The sequence below is a fragment of the Myotis myotis genome, unplaced genomic scaffold (assembly GCF_014108235.1).
Source record: "Myotis myotis isolate mMyoMyo1 unplaced genomic scaffold, mMyoMyo1.p scaffold_m19_p_1, whole genome shotgun sequence".
NCBI classification, from domain to species: domain Eukaryota; kingdom Metazoa; phylum Chordata; class Mammalia; order Chiroptera; family Vespertilionidae; genus Myotis; species Myotis myotis.
In genome coordinates, this window is record NW_023416313.1 from 27,606,990 (window position 1) to 27,626,847 (window position 19,858).

Consider the following 19,858-nt stretch of genomic DNA (forward strand, 5'->3'; position numbering starts at 1 on the left):
AGTATATACCATTATGAGGGGGAAAATGATTTAATAATAAACCTATGACTAATATATGAAACACTGTCAGATAATGAAAAGTGCTGTGCATAAAATCAGACTGTGGAGTAGTTTAGGGTGGGGTGCAATTTTAGATTGGGAGTTCATGGAAGGTTCTTTGAGGTGATATTTAAATATTCTGAAAGGATGTGAATGAGAAGGTCATTGCTTCAGTGAATTAGAAAGTTGTAGGAAAAAAAGAAGCAAGAACAAAAGATTTATGACAGTGCAATATTTAGTTTATTCAGTGAATATCAGCTGGCTGAAACAGAATGTTAAGAGGAGAATGTTAAGAATGATTTAAAATGGACAGACTAGGGAATATCATTAAATCCTTACATATCACATGACGAAGGTTGATTCTTCTGTTATTGAAAGCCATTAGAAAACTTTTTGTAAACGATGCTAAAATCTTAACTTTAAAAAATGTTTTTCTCTGGCTGCTGACAAAAGCTGTCCCCTTAACCAAAATCTAGTCAGACTCTTCTGAGGTGTCCTGGCCTACAAAAACTACAGATTCAGCACAAATGATCCGTTCACCTTCTCACTCCCACATACACACACACTAAGAGCGCAGTTTCTAACAACTCAAAGCTGGTTCCCTAGAAGCATGATGATAGCCCCCTTAATTATCTGCCTGGGAAGGCTTAAGGCTGCCAAAGAATTTTGTGTTTTCTCTTGCCAACGCCAGAAGATGGAGCTCCCCCCAGCCTCTGTGGGAGGGTAATAGCCTAACTTCAATAAGTGCCATTTGGCAAACCCAGGTGGCCCAATCACATCTCCCTTCTCACTTTTGAAAAGTTCCTCTTCCCTGATTCTGTTCAACCTCCTGCTGATCATTTTCTCTATTGCTTCACTTTTCCTTCAAAATGCCCAGACACCTCTACACAAAGTAAAGTTGAGCTCAGTTCAGGCTGCACCCTCTACCCTACTGTAATAGTTATTACTGAATAAATCTATCTTACAGTGTTAACTAGTATCTGGCTTTGTTTACTGTTGTCATTACTTGTGGAATAAAATAACAGTAGGGGAGTAAGAAGTGAAATAGTAAAATAAATAAATAAGTTAATGAAGTAGTTTAACAAAGATATTATATTGGTAGAGTTATAATAGTATAAATGGTGAGAAGTGGTATATTTTGAGGTTAAAAGCATGGTTACCATGGGTAATGGATTGGATCAAGAATGGTAATGCTTTTATTTTTTTTTCACTATTTCATTGTCTATAAACATATTTCAGTAAATAGATATTTTTATTTTTAATTAAATTGTAATTTACATAAAATGAAATACCTGGATCTTAAGAATATAGTTCAATGAGTTTGACAATAGACTCAAAATTTATGTTCTTATCAACATATGGAACATTTCCATCATCCTAGAAAGTTTCTTTTTGCCCCTGCCCTTCCCAGACCCCCAACACAATAGACAACTACTGTTTAAATTTCTTCAACACAGATTAGTTTTGCCTGTCCTAGAAACTTCATACAAATTAAATAATAGAGTATATACTCTTTTTTAAAAAAAATATTTTTATTGATTTCAAAGAGGAAAAGAGAGAGAGATTGAGATAGAAACATCAATGATGAGAGAGAATCACTGATTGGGTGCCTCCTGCACAACCCCCACTGAAGATTGAGCCGCAACCAGGAATTGAACCATGACCTCCTGGTTCATAAGTTGATGCTCAACTACTGGGCAAGTAAATATCATTTGTACATGTCTCTGTTTACTCAGAATAATGTTTCTGAGATTTATCCGTGCCATTGCATGTTTTAGTAGCATATTGGTTTTATTGCTGAGTGTTATGGACTGTATGTGTCTCCCCAAAATTCACATTTTGAAGCTGTAACCCCCAATATTATGTTATTAGAGGGGGGCCCTTTTAGAAGTAATTCGATGAAGTAATGAGGAACCCCATGATGGGATTGGTGCCCTCCTAAGAATAGGAGGAGACAGAAGAACTTCCTCTCTTTGCTGGACACAGAAAGAATTTGTCCATCTGAGAATTTGGAGGAAGGCCTGCACCAAGACCTAAATCTGCTGCATTCTTGATCTTGGACTTACTTTCCAACCTCCAGAACTAGGAGAAATAAATGTCTGTTGTTTAAGACACTCAGTCTATGGTATTTTGTTGTAGCAACCGGAGTTGATTAAAAAGACACTGAGTACAATTACACTGCATGGGCTTAACACAATGTGTTTATCCCTTCCTTCCTCACAAACATTTGAGTAATTCAGTTTGGGACATGGATAATTACGACCTACCAATTCCATATCTTGTATAAGCTTTTTCTTGGATATGTTCTAATTTTTCTTTTGTGACTATCTAGATATGAAATTGGTAGGTCATAGGGCAGATGCATGTTTAATTATATGAAAAACTGCCAGAATGATTTCTCAAGTGATTTTGCAATTTGTCATTTACCAGTAATGTATGAGGGTTCTGGTTGCTCAACATACAAAACACCGAGTTGTTGTCAGGCCTTTAAATTTTAGCCATTTTTTGTGGGTGAAAAGGAGTATCTCGTGGTTTTAATTTGCATTTCTCTGATGAAAAACCATGTTGAGCATTCCTGCATGTGCTTTTGAGTCATTTCTATTTTATGTATGTGTGTGTAGTGTCCATTTATATCTATTGCCTATTTTATTCAATTGTTCCTTTTTAATTATAGAATTTAGTTAAATAGTCAAAGTAGAAGCCCCTTGTTTCCACGTTCTGTCAAAAAAATATTTGCTGACACAGATTATGAAGATATTTTCTTATTTCCTCTTAGAAGCTTATCTCTTATCACTTTAACATTTAGGTCTATAATTCATCTCAATTTAGTTTTTCTGTTTGATATGTAATATGGTCAAGTTTCATATTTATGAATATATTAACATTTTCTATACCACATGTCCAAAATTTTTTGTTCTCATTAAATCACTTGAACAACTTTTATAAAAACAATCCATCACGTAATTGGGGGTCTATTCTGCAGTTTCTATTCTCTTTTATCTATTTGTCTACAATTAAACCAATAGAACACTGTTTACTATAGGATTGCAGTAAGCCTTGAAAGCAGGCATTTCAATTCCTCCCAGTTAATTTTTTTCGCGTTTACTTTCTGGTCACTTCTCCAACTCTCTTGAACATCTCTCCTCTCTGGGAGGCATAGCCAAGCATGACTTCTCCACTCTTCCTAGCAGAAAGACCCACGCAGTCACTCTCTTTCACTTGTAAATGGATAAAGACATGAGGGCTGAAATCTTTTCCCATGTAACGACTTGGGTAAGAGAAAATAATGTCTGGACTCAGTCATATTTCAGCAGTCACATCTGAGCGTATTGATCCCAAGATTTAGATGCCCAAGTTGATATCTATTTTCTGCTTGATTCATGATTTTCCTAATATACTTCAAAAATTAGATCCCTATGGGGAAAGAGGTAAGCTGCACCATGATTCTTCTCTTCCTCAAAAACCATTGCAGAATGCAGTAAATGTTTTTAACTATAATTTTTAGAACCAAATTATAACAAGCTTACCCCAGAAACCAACATAAAAAAGAAATAATAACTTTATACAAATACCATGTAATTTTAAAAATGTGTTGTGTCTTCCTGCAAAGTTCTAGTCTAGAATTAATTGAAAATCTAAATTCAGCTAATGGCTTTTCTATAAAAACCATGGGGAGCTTCTGTTGAGGATATTATAAAACTTTATTTATTTATTCATTTATTTGCAAATGCACATATAAAGATGAGAATGGCTTTGCTGTTCATAATATGAGCCATCTTTGACAAGTATTTAAAGTGGGGCATAAACTTAAAAAGATGGATTTAACTCAGCTTTTCTCCCATTTCAAACAGAGTGATCTTCAATAAACAGAACACTGAAACCTTAAAACAGTACCATGATCCACTTGGAATACAGCAGGCCTAAACCATCAGACAAATGAAGACATATATTTCCAGTCCATAATTTTAGCATTATGGCACTTTTAAAATATTTTTTTATTTATTTCAGAGAGGAAGGGAGAGGGGAAGAGAGGTAGAAACATCAATGATGAGAAAGAATCATCGATCAGTTGCCATCTGCACACCCCAAGCGGGGAATTGAGCCCACAACAGGACTGGGAATCAAACTGACCTCCTGGTTCATAGGTTGACGCTGGGCATGGCATTTTTTTAATGCACCACAAACTAAGGGGAATTAATATTTTGTAGCACTTGTGGCCAATACATATAACGAAATTCCATTGAAATGATGAAAGCCTATAAAACACACTGGAAGATAAATGTTTTCTGAACTTCTAAAATGCTTGCATCAGTTTAGTGATTTTTGTATCTTCTCAATCTGAATTTTCTATTCATGATACCATCAAAATAATATGATCTTTTTTGACAGGTTCTAGTCACATAGTTGGCTGAGAATAATGAAGTGGAATGGGGAGAGACAGAGATCCTGGTATATATGGCTATGGCCATGGGGAAACAGGTAGCATAAGTAATAGGAATCTGTAAACTCCTGAGGCTAATTTAAAGCACTATGTTTCATGTCTACCTTCTTGTTTAAAACCCATGTCTTTTATAAGGGATGCTAAATTAAATGATTAGCTTTCACAAAGTTGTCCTGACTATGCCCACCCACTCATGAAACTGTTAATGAACAGTGAAATGATAACAGTAAAAGCAGAAGAGAAAATAAGGAAGTTAATTGGGACAAAACACTATATTTTGTTTATTTGATTCATCCTATAAGCATAGATTTTGACACTGTCATAAAAAAAAAATACAACTAAGACATAGAATGTACTTGGTTCTATATGTTTTTCATATGGCTTTCAATGATGTGTCAGATTTCGTGAGATTGCGTTAGTATGTAATAATAAATAACCCTTATACATCCCTGAAAATGAGATATGTGTTGTGTTAGGTGTTTTGTTTGCATTATCTCAATCAATCTTTAATTGTAGAACTGTAGAAGTAGGAAGGGTAGGGTACAATGTGATCATTAAAAAACTCTCCTATAGACAGATACACCTGTTAAAATCCCAGGTCTTCCAGGTATTGGCCATGTAATTGTGAGTAGTTAAACTGTCTTCTCCTCAGTTTTTTCATTCATAAAACAGAGGTAAAAATACTTTCTATGTTGGGCAATTGTAGGATTAAATTATGATTGACCTAAAGAATGTTGAAAATGTGCTGATATATAATTGGCTATCAATAAATTATGTACAGATGCAAAAAGCTGGATCCATTTAAAAGGAGTTAATTATAATTCTCATGTTTGCATAGGTAGTTGGTGGTGAAAATAGACTGAAAACCCCCATCTGATTTTATAGTGAAAGTTCATGTTGAACGAATACCACATATTGTCATCCTCCCGTTATACAAATAAGCATCCGAAACATTGCATTACACAAATAGAGTTTTTGAATGCATTTCTAGAATGTTTCAAAAGAATAGGATGATTCTGCCACACCAATTGATAAATGTTATACAGAGAAGGTAACCCCTAGAAGAGATGCTATGATATTTTCAATAATCCCAAGCCACTTTTTAACTCATAAATGGTAATTATTTTGCAATGTATGTGGATGGCCTGTGAAGTAACTCATTGTTATTATCTTGTTAATGTCCTCCTTGTTCATGGGCTGACAATGCTCCAACCAGGAAGAGAACATGTAGGGAGAACCCTTAGCCTGGTTGTCAGCACTAGGGCTTAAAACCTCAGTCTTCCACTCATCAAAATATGGGCAAATAACGCCGCCCCCCCCCCCATTTTTTAATGTACCAAAGAAGGTTTTAACTAAATTTTCACTAAAATTTGTTACATGTTCTTCTAAATGCATTCCACTAATATCAGGGAACACAGAAAGGGAGATGATGGCAGAACATGTAGCTATTCTAACAAAATCACCCAGATCACATGTCTAACTCAACAGATACATCACTTAAGTGCCCATGTGTGATAGGATAGCAAGGATATTTAAGTAAATGATCTAGTATTAGTCTTGGATAAGACATTGATAACATAAGACAATGTTTATGTTCATAAAAAGATCACATTTATAAAAGACTTGCACGTAAAGCATATATTGAATAGTATATTTACACAAATTATAAAGTGGCAATTATGAGCCCTTCTTTTCAGAAAAACACACACAGTATTTTCAGAAATTTCAAGATGCCTTTTAATAAGGGTAATAGTCAATATTTAAAGTAAGTTTTTCAACCTTAGTCTAGTACGTGGCTCCTACACCATAGCTGGCTGTTTGTAAGGTTAGCATGTTTCTGCTCCGTAATGTTTTTCATCTCTTTTTATTATTTTTCCTTTTTTAAAAAGCATTAATAATTTGGAGTCTGTATATTCCTGTTGTATAAAATAGCATGACAACCCAGAAGTTCAAAGTCAATTGGAACAGAACATTCTATAAGGTTAGAGGATGAGAATGGCTTCTGATGCGGATCGTGTGTTGCTACTTGCTGAGTCGGTGAGGCCATATCACTTACCTCCTCTCTTTCCTAATAACCACTTCTGTGAAACTGAGATATAATACACCTTCATTTCATAGGGCTGAGCACTCACCTTTAATGTTTAAAATGCACTCAGCTCCATTACTAGCAATCCCTCAATAAATGCTGGTTGGCATTATTATTCCTGCTGTTGTTGTTGAAACATATCCAAACCAAACTGTCCATGGTCATCTTGTTTATAGAGTCATCATCCTGATCACGTTATATTTCAGAGTATTATATTGTACCCATAACCAAATTTTAATACAAAATGTGCATCAAATAAATAAACAGAGTTTGCCCCCATAAATGTCCTGATATGTCCAAAGACAGGAAAATAGAAAAGTGAGATATTTTATTTAATTTTCACACCTTTTGATAGCAATATAACTCATTTTCCTTATCTATAATGTAAAAATTATTTCCTAAAAATGTTGAAAATCTTCTAACAAAAATAATTTTAAAGGCTCCATATTTAAGAGAACTATTAAATAGCATAATGCCTGCACCTACCAAAACTATATTGCATATTTCAAATTTGCTAAGATTGTATGTTAGGTGTTTTTACCACAATAACAATGACAATAACAGTAATGGGAGCTGAAGGAAACTTTGGGAGGTGGTGGGTCTGTTTATGCCCTTAATAGTGGTGATGGTTTCATCGGTATATACTCATCCTTTAACTCATCAATCTGTATATGTAGTATTAAATATGCACAACTTTTTATATGCCAATCAGGCCTCAATAAAACCATTAACAATTCATATTATGTATGAAGATCTCATTGGTAGCATAGAGATTAGAAAATATGAACAGATTTTGAAATTGGCTAGTGAGTAATTAGGAGATCCTATTTCAGGTGAGAAATTATACTACATGAAGAAATATGTGGTAATATTGTGGAGGAATTAAAAATAATTCCAGCCCAGCCGGTGTGTCTCAGTGGTTGAGCATAGACTCATGAACCAGGAGGTCATGGTTCACTTCTCGGTCAGGGCACATGCCTGGGTTTCAGACTTGATCCCCAGTAGAGGGAGTGCAGGAGGCAGCGGATTGCCGGGAGGCGGTCCATGCTTGCTGTTTCAAGGGTCCTGGCATATATGGCATACTGTTCTTAATATGTTTGCTCACCTTCTTGGCACTATGTGTTTTAACCAAGGTCTCTGAGAAAGGGTGTTTCCCCAGGTAGGGATTTTCCCCTGAAGTTAGGGAGGGAATAAAACCTCTTAACTAAGTGCCAGGTGGGTAATTAATCACTTTAACTACGAACAATCATGCTTAAACTACATAATCTTTACTCCCTGGAATGGAGATAAGAAATGCCCTAACCTTTGGAATAGAGATTGATAGGATTGGAATCAACTGGTATAAATACAGATGTAACAAGACAGAACTTAGAAGACAGAACCTACACAGAACCTAGAGACAGAAGAACTTCGCTGGAGAGAACATGGCAAAAGATCGTGGACTGAACCTGACTACAGAAATTGGCAAGAGAACCTGACTAGAACCTGGTGACTGAACCTGGCTGGAGAACCTGGACAGAACCTGGCTGGAGAACCTAGCGAGGGAACATGGCTACAGAACCTGGCTGGAGAACCTGGAGAACCTAGCAAGAGAACATGGACACAGAACCTGGCTGGAGATCCGAAGCAGAACCTCTCTGGAGATCCAGACCAGAACTTGGCTGGAGATCCTGGCTAGAGATCCTGGCTAGGCTGCTGATCAAGTGAACACTGTCTCCGTGTCCTTCCTTCTTCGCCGACTCCGTCTACGCCTTTGGGAACCCCTGGACCTGCTGGGGTTGGACCCCGGCAGCGGATTAATGATTCTCTCTAATCATTGATGTTTCTATCTCTCTCTCCCTCTTCCTTCCTCTCTCTGAAGTGAATAAAAACATTTAAAATGATGATTATTATGATGATAATAATAATAATAATAATAATTCCAAAAATTACAAGGGCAATTCAAAGAGAACATCACCATGTTCATAGAAGTTTGAAAATTGACTACTATGGAACCAAGAAAAACCAAGACTTCTTTTAAAGAACCATTAATCTTTCTAGTCTCCATTGTATATTAATTAAAATAAAGAATCACAGACTCTTTTTGCTGTTCATCAAAGCTGTGTGACAGAATCATAGTACCAGTAACTGGGAGACAGATAAATGAAACCCCATGGTCTTTTCACTAACAAAGTAATACATGAATAAGAGGACATTCAACTGTCTAACTCTGATAGACAACAGAATATAAAAAATTTTAGGTAACTTGTGAAATGTGATTGCAGTTCCAGTTGTTATACTATAATCATCACACCTTCTATCTGAAGGTAAAATCTAAGAGCAAAGATACAGTAGTTAGTCAATTTATTTGACACACACACACACACACACACACACACACACACCACCATGACCACCACCACCACGACCACCACCAGGCAGATAACACTTGGCATATTGTGACATTAGAAAAATATGTCCTACTACAATTTAAAACTAGAATCCATCAGAAAATAATTAACAATTGCTCTTATTTGAATCTTCAAAAATAAAAATTTGATTGAACTCCTTACTTCTCCCTAAAATTTTATTTTGGTGTCCTCCAAGAAAACATACATCATAAAATGCTGATGCGACATTCCAAAGAAAGGTCCCTTTTAAGTGATTCATTCATATACTTTAAAATGCATATGCTCTGCAGAATTTAAATACATGAAAGATGTAAATCATTGTTGCTTCTCATAAAAAATAATTGCCAACAGAAATAAAAGGTTTTTCACACCCGGAGATAATATTACTAAGTCTCCTCAATAAGTTGGAAGAGCTCGTGGTGGCCCAGTCCAGGCTGGTCCCGTCCATGTGGTGTCTTCAGGCATAGTCTTCTCTACATTATCTTGCACTGACAAAAATGCAAATGGTCATTATGGAGACCTGAGTTATTCAGAGAAACGTATTTGCAACATGAGTGGTCTAGTTCAGTGCTGCACAGGGACAACAGAGAGTTCTGTAAATTAAGAAGGTCCTTAATTAACATTTAAGAAAGCAGCTATTGCCACTTAAGTACATTATGGCATCAATCTGCAATGAATAATTACTTACTGGCTCTGACAATATTACGTACCAGTCCTCTGACAACCTTTTCAAAAGATTAATGTATAATAATAACAAAACTATGGCCCTATTGATTCTCTTATACATGGCTTGTGTATAACAGCGGAAGATGAATTTCAAAATGCCAGAAGACATTGCTCCGTAGTGATAAGTGCATGAAACTCTCCCTACTTTCTTCATGTCTCCATATTTAACAAAATGACTACAATTTTAACAAAATTGCAAGCAATGCTAATGGCTTAAATGGCAGATTAGCGATTTTTAGAGGGTTGAAGTGAACCATCACAGTCCACGGTTGGGACTAGGTGGCTGAAGTATCATTAGATGATGTGTAACATGGGAAGACCATGTTTATAATTTCTTCTTTGGGGAATTAGGATCAGGAAGAAGAACACAGGGAATTTTCTTATGTTTCTAAAAACATGCCATGACCCGTTATTTATTCACTTGGCTTTAGTGAACACAGGCATTCAGAAACCAGTTTGTTGGCTTAATAAATATTTCACAACATAGTGTGCAATTATTTGGTGTCAACCTTGGCTTTTAATAAATATTCTTTAAAAAGCACCAGAGAAAAAGTGAAAAAGGTCTAATTAAAATAGGGTGCAGTTTGTGTGATTCATAGGACTAGAGCTCAGGTGTATAACTAAATGTATTGTGTTTATATTTGTACTAAAGACCTCATTTTTGGGAAAAGCACTCATTTTGAGTAATAAATGGCAGCTTATCAGGATGGTTTCTGGGTAAGAACCTTCCTCAATGTCAATTGGAGATTTAGGTGTTTGACTTTGCAGAGAAATGCAAGGAACTAAACCACTTGCCTGCCACCTGGGGAGTGAAAGCTCATTAGGAAGAGATGTGTTTACAGAGGGAGACATGACCAGGTTGAATCAAGTTCTGGGGCGTTTGAAAATGCAAAGCCTACTGAATGGTTGTAGCAGAAGGTCAAATTTTTCTATGTTTAGCCATTCTGGTTTGTGCTAATTAATAAGAAATGTCCTGTAAATATACATTCTTAATTGCAAGTAAATTAAATATTCATTTGTAACATTTGCTCTAAAAATTGATTTCTTAATGAGGATGAAATGAATAAGTTGGACTTTCAATGCACACAGAACTCTTTGTAAAAGGAGCCAACAGAAAATAGCATAGGTAATTTTTGAACTTTATAAAGATTACACAAGGCTGGCTCTTCACAAATAGGGTAATTTCCCAATATTGTTACTAGCCTCCTAAAATATGCATTTATAAACATTAAATGTGGTAGGTTGTTTCCCTATGTGTGCTGGAATTGATCATCCAAACTCTCCATGTAATTGAAACAGACATATCAGTCATGGTGCCTGCATCATCCACAACTGCACTGAGGAAAAAGTCCTTGCTCTCATTTTTGCCACTGTGATAAATGCCCATGGCCATGATAAGTTTTCTAAAGAAAAATATAAGCAAATCAACGCCACTTCTTTGCTAAAATGGGTTTCTGTCAACAAGAAACACAAAAAGTAACACTCAAAGTCATTGGCTACCTTTCAGATCTCATTTTTTAGCATTTTCTTGCCATTCTCTGATACAACAACACTGATGTCCTTAAACTTCCCCAGTATGCTCACATCACAGAATACCTAGAGAACCATTCCCCCTGGCAGTTGTAGGACTTCTTTCATCTCATCCTGAATGTCTCTTTTCAAATGTAACTTTATTAGAAAAATTCTTCTCTTATTAACTTAACAAAAGTGACAACCTATCACTTTCCTTACCTGTATCTTATTTTTTTTCCCCAGAAGACCTATAACCTGAAATATTGAATACTTGCTGTGTGTCTCTCCTCTCTTACTTATAACATTAGAACAGGATTTTGTCTCTTTTGACCATATCTGTATCTCAGAGCCTGGAATAATGTCTGATGCATAGCAGGTACTTAATAAATGTTATTGGACAAATAACTGAATAGACAAACTCATATTTTAATGTATCAATTATTGTCCCTTTTCCCTCAATAACCCTCTCCTCTCTGACCATCTAATTAGATTACACACTATCTAATTCAAAGGTGGTGGATCAATAAGACAGTCCTACAATAGGACATAATACAAAAAAACCCAAAAACTCAAATATAATATTCTCATGATATTTCTAATCATTTCTCTCTAGCTTTAAATTTGACCTAGAAAATATCAAAATAATAAGAAAATTAGCTCCAGAGATGCGTTAGGAGGATTGGAGTATAGTGGGGACCATCTGCAGTCATGGAGAGCCAATGTTAGGAAGAAGCAGTAATCATAAGCAGACTTGAAGATCAGCTGAGATGCCATGAGTACATAACACAAAGAAAAGTCAGGCATATAAGGATCATGTTCTTAGAATGCCTTCATCCCTGGTGTGTTTTCAGTTCCATGCACAATACAATAAAAAAAAAAAATGTTGGTATCCATGCACAATGCAATCAAATAAATATCCCCTTCTGTGCTGGTTAGTTCAATGAGATGTTCCAATTCTAAATGAAAAGAAACAGCCTATAAAACAATACCTCCCCCCAAATTACTACTACTACTAATTATAAACTCAAATGAAGCTTTATTAGATAGTTCACATGGAATAATCCACTACTTATCCAAATGTGTTCTTCAGAACTGTGGACCCAGAACTTTGGGGTGCAAGACCACAATATGATTCAAATCAATGAAGTAGGAAAGATAATTAATGAATGTTTAGGTGTCTTCAATGCATTCACTCTTAACTCCATCAAAGACATGAAATAAAATGAACAAATTGTACCTATTAGTAACAGCATTAAATGGCAACCTTCTAAAAATTAATGAGTTGCCCTTGTCCACTCATAACTATGATTGTCATACATTTATCCAGAACTATAACAAAAGTAAAGAAAATGTAAAACCTTATTTGAACTGACATATAGAGAAATTTATAGTGTTTCAAAATCCTATATAATAAAAGCTAATATGCAAATTGACCGAACAGTGGAATTACTGGTCACTATGACATGCACTGACCACCAGGGGGCAAATGCTCAATGCAGGGGCTGCCCCCTGGTGATCAGTGCACTCCCACAGTGGGAGCACCACTCATCCAGAAGCCTGGCTGATGACTGGTAAGCAAAGTGGCTGTGGTGGGAACCTCTCCTGCCTCTGCAGCAGTGCTAAGGATGTCCAACTGCCAGCTTAGGACTGCTCAAGGAGCGGGCCTAAGAAGTCCATTGGAAATAGTTGGAAATCCCCCAAAGTTTCCTGGATGGTGAGAGGTGCAGGCCAGGCTGAGAGAGCCCTCTCCCCCTCCCCCTGCCCCCTGAGTACACAAATTTCGTGTACTGGGCCTCTAGTACTTAATTAAAAATAAATATATTTATTAATTCCAAGTAATTTGATATACAGTTTAGTAGTGTTGGGATGGGAATTGTGTACAGAATTTGGTAAAATGTTTCATGTGTAAGCACAGACAAGAGAGAATACTAAAATAGAGAGAAACATCCAGTCAAAGGCTATTTCACTTGCATTCCCATTACCTCAAATGCTGTCCTTTTTTGGTTCCACTAGCTCAGTGGTCAGCAAACTCATTAGTCAACAGAGCCAAATATCAATAGTACAACGATTGAAATTTCTTTTGAGAGACAAATTTTTTAAACTTAAACTATATAGGTAGGTACATTGTTATTAACTTAATGAGGGTACTCCTAAGGCTTAGGAAGAGCCACACTCAAGGGGCCAAAGAGCTGCATGTGACTCGTGAGCCACAGTTTGCTGACCACGGCACTAGCTCATTTATTTTATTTTTCAAAGTTCAGTTGTAGGGTAATCTGAAAAAAGCTTTCTCTAACCATTGCAAGATGATGTAAATTTCTCACATCTTTGCTTGCCTATACATAGTAGTTGTTGGCATATTGATTTGGTAAAATTATCCACCATGTTACTAAATTCAGGTTAATTTAGTAAGATGCTTTTTGAAGTTCCTAGGAATAAAATAATCTCATCTTTACATAATATAATTATTCCTCCTCTTCCACTCATTATTACTCCTGATTTTATTTGCTGACTTTTATCATTGAGCAGACCAAAATTTCCAAATTATACTACACAAGCTCTTCTATTTAATGGAGTGAAGTCCCAATAAACCCATGTTAAGTTGAAGTTATTGTAAGTTGAAAATGCATTTAGTACTACACTGTACAGTACTGGTTTCTTGTCCTTGTGCCTGAGGGGTTGACTGGGAGTTAGGGCTCCTTGCAGCTGCCCAGATCTCAGAGAGTATTACATCACTTATTTCTAGTGAAATATCAAAATTCTAAAAACAAAGTATGGTTTCTACTGAGTGCATATCATTTTCACACTGCTATAAAATAAAATAAAAAACTGTGATTTGAACCATTCTAAGTCAGTAAATAATAAATAATAATGGTGAAGCACAAATCATTTTTTCCTTATATAAAGACAATTTTTAAAATTTGATTTAAAGTAGTTTATTAAATAAAAATAATTTTCTGTTACTATTAAATTTAATTTAAAAACTTGACTTGTGCAATTTAACAATTTGGCCACATCCAAATTTATATTCTAATTTGTATTTACTTAGTAACTCATATATTTCATTATGCCACCTTTACATGCATTCTTGGATCAAATCCAATTTTGGTATTATTGAATCACTAGAAATTCGTGCATGGGGGGATGGGGGAGTCCCTCAGCCCAGCCTGCACCCTCTCTGATCTGGGACCCCTTGAGGGATGTCCAGAACTGCTGGCTCCCAACCACTCCCTGCCTGCCAGCCTGATCACCCTCTAACCACCCCCCTGCCAGCCTGATAGACACCTAACTGCTCCCCTGCCAGCCCAATTGCCCCCAACTGCCCTCCCCTGCTGGCCCAGTCACCCCTAACTGCCCTCCCCTGCTGGCCCAGTCACCCCTAACTGCCCTCACCTGCTAGCCTGATTGCCCACAACTGCCCTCCCCTGCTGGCCATCTAGTGGTGGCCATCTTGTGTCCACATGGGGTGGCCATCTTGTGTGTTGGAGTGATGGTCAATTTGCATATTACCTCTTTATTATATAGGATGTTTAACTATAGTTAGTATTTCTATTCAGGTATTGTGGGCTTTTTTTTGTTATATACATGTATGAAATTGATATAGCATTTACTACTTTTATGTTATTACCAAATTTGGGATTAAGATGATATTAACTTCATATGATGAATTTACTAATCTCACATTTTGTGATTTAGAACAAACAATGTAACTTGATAAGTATATTTCTCTTGAAAGATTATTCCAGTAAACATGTGAAGACATTATGACTTTTAATTTTCATATTTAAAAAAAATTTTCATGAATTATTGACTACTACTTTTTATAATTCTCTTATATCAATTTGGCGTTGTATTTTTTAATAAAACTATCAAAACATAATAAAACTATTATGATTGCAGTATTTATTATTATCAATTTTATATTCTTTTAAAACATTTTTTCTGACTTTTTTACTCATTTTTTTCCAGAATCAGATTTACCAATCTCTGAATTTTATGTTGTTTTATAAACCAGATGAAGTTTGTAATAATTGATGTGGTTGAAAATGCTCACAAATTTCTTTAAGCTGAGCATTCATCCCTTCAAAATAAGTCATTCTGCACTTTCAGATGTCAACTTATGTTGAGAGACAGTATAGCATGGTATTAAATGGTATAGGTTCTAGAGCCAAACTTTTCAGCCATGAATCTCAGCTCCGCCACCTACCAACTGTGTGATGTTAAGCAAATTATTAGACTATGTGCTTCAGTTACCTCATCTGATAAATCCGTATAATAGTAGGATTTCCCTTGTATGTTGGTGTCGAGGAATAAGTGCATGGATTCATATACAGCATTTAGAGAACTGCCTGGCACAGAGTGCGCACTTGATAAATATAAGTAATTGTATTGATTTTTGTTCTACTTGATGGCATAACAATGGAACAAGTAAATATGATGTGTAAGGGGATTGTGAGTCTGACACCTTTCTGCTGCTTGTTTCATCTGCAGGTAAGAAAAACGTTCAGGGATCAAGCTTAAAGAAATGAACTCTTCTAGCTGTTTGTTTTCATGTGTGGTTTTAGGACCCATCAATATCTCTCTGAGCAATAGGTGAGTGTGGTGACTTGTCAGCATTTCTCTGCATACACATACCGATATCCTGACAACAAAATGAAAATACCTGAAGTCAATGAGTATATGTACAAATAGTCACTCAAGTAAATGAAATAATATAGCACCTTATGAACTATCACGGTTGGTGACAAGGGTACCAATATAAACAACCCTTTGTTTAAAATAAAGTACAGTTTTAAGCAAATATAATAGAGCCAGATGCCTTTAGAATCAGTCATAAGGAATAGAGTTTACTGGGTGTAACTAGATGCTTATTTCTCCTGTAACCCTGCAGTAAGACTTTCTAAAACTAAGCAGATATAATCTAGGTGCTAAGTATGTTTCCATCTTTTTCTTATGATCAGCAAAGTTAGTTACTTAGTGTGCTAAGTGCTTTCAGGTTTGGAGGATGATATGTCTGCAGAGGACATAAAGCCAGGCTCATCTTCTGAGATGCAGCACCAGATGGTAACAAGAACTCATGCTTCTAGGATGTGACTCTGAGGCTTATCCAAGACAATGGCAATAAATAATTTCTGGTGTTCATATTTTAATCCTTTAGACTCCCTATATTTTACTTTCAAGTATCTGTTCCCTGTTTCACTTACTTCTCAAATATCATCTGTACTTCAAGATGTTTACAACTTCATTTAACCCGTGACCTATTTTTTGTAAAAGAGTAAACTGAATGAAGTGCATCGAGTGGGTTAATAAATATTTGAAAATGGGTTAAAAATACTCTTCAGTGCAACGACTTTCCCTGGCAGGTACAAAAATAAATATGAATATATGTATCCAAGAATAATATTTTGAGAAGCATATTCACAAAAATACATAAACTATAAATTAATAATGCATTTATATTGACATTTTATTAACAGCTTATTTTAAAAGTAATCAACAAAAAGAGGGCATTTAAGACATGTTTTTCTCTTTGACAGTTTTTCATGAAAGGGGAATCTGCTGACTCAAGTGTCTGTGTAATTAATCTGCCAGTCCTTAGTGAACATGAAATTTGTGATGTACAGAAAGTGTCAGACTCAACTATTTATACTGTTTGCCTTATGAATAAACTATTACTATCGATTCTTGGCATTCTGTGCTATTTTTTCAGTGTTTTTGAAAGCTCTGGCCATTGCTGTATCTCTTACCCAAAGAAAAACACAAATCTACTCTAAGGAAAGTTTAAAAGTGGATGTGATTTTCCATAATTGGCTTTATTTTAATTGGAAGATGTCCTGAGTCTATCCAGTCTTCTCACTAGCACTTCTTCCTCTCTCCTGATTCACGTGAAAGTATGAGAGTTAGTAAATGGCTTAGCTTCTTGGTGATAGACGTGTCCTCAACATCCATGTAAGTGTATGTAAAAGCAGAAGTGAAAGTTTGCTAAATCACATTAAAAATAGCTGATACAATGCAGAAAGTCATAAAATACAACTTTTTATATCAGATCCTGAGCTGATAAAGAGAAGCCAAAATTTCAAAGTATGTGTCTGCAGACACAGTCTCCCTTAGTAGTATATTTTCTTTCTATCAAAAGGGAAAGGCAACCCTGTCAACAAACGATTTGCAAATTCTGGGTTATATCCACTGCACAATGTTACTTTCTAAAGAGGACTAGGACACCGGGCCGTCATGGCTTACTGGTTGAGCATCGACCCATGAACTAGGAGTTCACAGTCCAATTCCAGGTCAGGGTACATGCCCAGGTTACAGGCTCAATCCCCAATGTGGGGCATGCAGGAGGCAGCCAAACAATGATTCTCTATCATCATTGATGTTCCTCTCTCTCTCTCTTACTCTCTGAAATCAATAAAAATATATTTTAAAAATCTCTCTATATATAAAAGCCTAACATACTAAGTGTCCAACCATTCGTTTGACCATATGACCAACCAGTTGCTATGATATGCATTGACCACCAGGGGGCATACACTCTGACTGGTAGGTTAGCTTGCTGCTGAGATCCTGCTGATCAGGACTGGCGAGAGGGGCTGGACATACCCTGGAGTCCTCCCATGGTCCCTCCCCAACCCTGATTGTGCACCAGTGAGGTCCCTCGACCTGGCCTGTGCCCTCACGCAATCTGTGACCCTTCGGTGGATGTTGGAGAGCTGGTTTTGTCCCAATCCCTGCAGGCCAGGTCGAGGAACCCACTGGTGCACGAATCTGTGCACCAGGTCCTAGTAAATAAATAAAGAGAACTGGGATGTAGTCCCTGTCTTCAAGGAGATTTTAGTCAATTGCAACATTTAATAAATCAAGTAAAATGATTATGATGATTTAAAATCTATGTAGTTTCTAAATATTATCTTTATAACCCTTCTCAATAGTCTCTAGATGATCCAGACATAAGCAACACTTTCATTGGCAAAAATGTATCTATTTGATCCAATTATGGAATTTACTTCAAATTAACTTCCTTTTAACTTCTAACTCCCAAATGCTGGGGGAAACAACGGGTAATAATGTAGTTCTCATGAACCAAGGACTTACTCTACCCTTATTAGAGGTGCTCTGTGAACATGTTTCACTTACTTCTCTCTCTATTATTCCTCTTCAGCAGCTCCACTATTTACTTGGTCCCTAGTCCAAGCACCTTAGCAGTCTGTTCCAAATTTATAATGTTTTTAAAGATGTGTTTTGTTTTTTCTTTCTCATCATTGATGTTTCTATCTCTTTCTCCTTCTCCCTCTCAGAAATAAATAAAAATATATTTTTAAAAAAGAATTGGCTTTTTGCTTTTATTCATAAATCCATTAGCTCTCCAAGATGCTAATTGTAGAAGAGATTTCATCTCCACCCTACCAGCCTATTTCTCCTCTATTTCTTTTTATCCTGGTACATGTTAGCCATGTAATCCAGACACTGAGGTTGGAAACTATAGAACCATCCTGAGTACAGATTTGAATGTGATTGCTGTTTTAGCTTACAATAATCTGTTTTATCCTAACCTCTTGCTTCTGAGGATTCTTAACAATATTTGCACAGACAGTTATTTAATCAAATTTAGAGGAATTGCTCTCAAAACCCCTCTTTGAAAAGCAATCATCATATTTAAAAAATAATGTTTCTTACTTAAAACAATAGCACATGTACATTAAAGAATTCGAAACCAAAATTACATGATTGGAGGGGATAGAAGAGGTCAAAGGGGGCAAAAGGGGGTCATATGTAATACTTTCAACAATAAAGTTTTAAAAAAATAAATTAACAAAAAATAAAGTTGTTGTTAATCATCACCTGAGGATATTTTCCCATTGATTTTTATTTTTTAGAGATAGTGGAAGGAAGGGAAAGAGATATAGAGAGAGAAACATAGATGTGAGATGGACACATTGATTGATTGCCTCTCAAAGGCAGGCACCGGGACCAGGGCTGGGGATCGAGCCTGCAATCAAGGTACATGCCCGGAGTTGAACCCAGAACCATTCAGTCAGTAAGCCGACACTTGATTCTCTGAGCCAAACCTGCTAGAGCTAAAAAGGTAATTTTTATGGTCTGAATAGTGTGTCTTTAAGAAATGAGACTATGGAGCCCTGACTGAGTAGCTCAGTTGGTTAGAACGCCTGGATACACCAAGGTTGCAGGTTCAATCCCCTGGTCAGAGCACATACATGAATCTACCAAGAAATGCATAAATAAGTGGAATAGCAAATGGATGTTTCTCTCTCTTTCTCTTCTTCTTTCTTCTTCTTCTTCTTCTTCTTCTTCTTCTTCTTCTTCTTCTTCTTCTTCTTCTTCTTCTTCTTCTTCTTTTTCTCCTTCTCTCTCTCTCTCTCTCTCTCTCTCTCTCTCTCTCTCTCTCTCTCATAAATCAATAAAATAAAAATTTAGACAATGGACATGAAAATTAAAAACAATTACAGGTAAATTGTACTCTACTATTGTATGAATATGCTTTGAATGCTACTATGTAGAAAAGTCAATGGAGGTAAGAAACAGTATAAAACATCATCCCAAGAATGAGATTTAGGGACAATTTCCAATGCCTTGGTTGCAAAAATCTAAATCTAAATGGGAAGATGTACGTGAGAATTTCTTGTATGATTTTTGCATGGGGATGTTAAA